Consider the following 2,101-nt stretch of genomic DNA (forward strand, 5'->3'; position numbering starts at 1 on the left):
AATATATAATTTCCTACTGATTTCTTCTATGTAATTTTATGGTTACTGGTCTAATACTTAAGTCTTTTATTCATTATGAGTTGGCTTTTTTCAACTAATCTTAATAATAATTTGATAATGTTTGGTCATACTTTCCTCTTCAGTGTGTGACCACTCAGTTTCACTAATTCCATTATTTAAGAAACTTTCCTTTTGCCATTCAATGTTGTGAACCTATTTGCCATAGATTAACTGCCTATAAGTGTGAGGGCTTATTTTGGGGGTCTTAGGTATATCTTATTGATCAGTGTCTATTTTCATTCCAGTACCACACAGTTTTGATTACTATAGTTCTCTAATGTAGTTTTAAGTCAGGCAGTATGATAACTCCATTCTTACTCTTTTTTCTCAAGATTTCTTTGGCGACTCTCAGTCTTTTTAATATACTTTTTTTTTTCATACTTACCTGGCAGGTGAGATACCATGATCACGAAGGTAGTTCTCCCAGGGCGAGGCTTATCCATTACATTCCAGATGTGCTGACCCCTGCAATTTCCCCAAATGTGGGAAACTCAACTGCATAATTTGTGGTAGTGGGGGACTGTGTTCTCACACTCCCCTATTTTTAAAAAGACAAAAATGAAAAAAAAGAATTAAAAAAAATAATATATATATACTATTTTTCTTTACATTTTCATACTAGTGTAATGATTGTATGCCAAAATTCATTCATTCAAGTAAAATTGGTATCTGGGGTAGTGAAGGGTAGAAAGAAATAAAGTATTATAGGATGAGTGCCTGAGTAAGGGATAGAGAACTTGAACTTTCTGTGGAATGCTTCTGGGTTCACCATGCCTCATAAAATGAACACATTCTGGATATGTTGCTAGTATTTTTGAATCAGTCACTGTATCTGGTGCTAAGCTAATGAAACAATGATTTAGTATGCTATTGGAAGAAACAGACACAATTGAACTTCTTAATAGTTAATTCTTTTTTCTTTTATGGGGAACAGGACTTTTCAGGAATCATGGAGTCAGTGGGATAGCTCACTTGGGAGAGTGTCTTCTTTGCCATACATGTCACCTGAATTCATGTCTTCAGTACTCCACATCGAACAACTATAACACTGGGTGAAGTTTTGGTGCTGTGGTGTCTCTCTTAATGTGTTTCTCTCTTCTTGTATGAAAATGTCCATCAGGTATGGTGAACCCTAGGTAAGTGATAAAGAAAGAAAGAATGAAAATAGCTTAAGACATTAGAATCCTATTACTGAAATATATATATATATCTTACAAGTACCTAAAACATCACATCATCTTATCATAGTGACAATCTTTGAAGATAGGTTCATTTTATTATTCCAAATTTGCAGCAGTGTGCATCTCAAACTCTAATGAACAATATGGTTCGTTCAGTTTCTTAGCAGGGGGTTCATGAAGGCATATTTTGAAGTAGCATTCTGGTTTCATAGACCATGTGTATTTGTAACACTGACATTGACCATCATTTCAGAATGGATGTGATAAATAGTGCAGGCTTATGAATGCCAGGAGAATTAATCATATAACTGTCAGAGGTTATACTCAGGCTAGTCACAAAAATTGCCTTTTTGTGTGTCAAAGACATAGCAAGAAAGGAACTGAGAAATAGCTCAGATGGTAGGGCATGTACCTTGCTTTGTGTGTGACAAAGGTTCTAGTGCTGGTACCACATGGAATGCCATGGTACAGGGGGAAACTCTGATATTGCTGCTATTTCTCGATCCTTCTAAAAGATGTGGCAAGTAAACAGAAATGCTAATAGCATGGCACTTTCTAAGCCATGGCAGATGAACTGAAAAATTGAATTATCCATGGGTAGTAGCTAATAATGAGCATAATAAGGTTAAGGCTCCTTCCAAGTGTCTGAAAATGAAAAAGAACATGACAAGGGCAGAACACTACAATGAGGTTGTACAGAAAGACCAAGGTGACAATGCAAGATAAACGCCATTTGCCTCACCTATCACTTGCAAGCATTCCTCCCTGACTAAGGAACTGCCTCTCATTAGGCATTCTGATTTCTCAGTCCAAATCTTCATAGAAGTGCAGTTCTTACAAAAGAAGCTGTCATTTTCTTT

The 2,101-nt window shown here is 36.0% G+C and overlaps 1 non-coding gene across 1 annotated transcript; it reads left to right on the forward strand.

Annotated features, from left to right (window-relative positions):
• The first annotated feature begins 437 nt into the window (after positions 1–437).
• On the forward strand, positions 438–601 carry LOC132542510 (U1 spliceosomal RNA). The gene has a single exon (XR_009553519.1). It is a non-coding gene; the product is annotated as a U1 spliceosomal RNA (small nuclear RNA).
• The last annotated feature ends 1,500 nt before the right edge of the window (positions 602–2,101 follow it).

The sequence above is a fragment of the Erinaceus europaeus genome, chromosome 1, assembly GCF_950295315.1.
Source record: "Erinaceus europaeus chromosome 1, mEriEur2.1, whole genome shotgun sequence".
NCBI lineage: Eukaryota > Metazoa > Chordata > Mammalia > Eulipotyphla > Erinaceidae > Erinaceus > Erinaceus europaeus.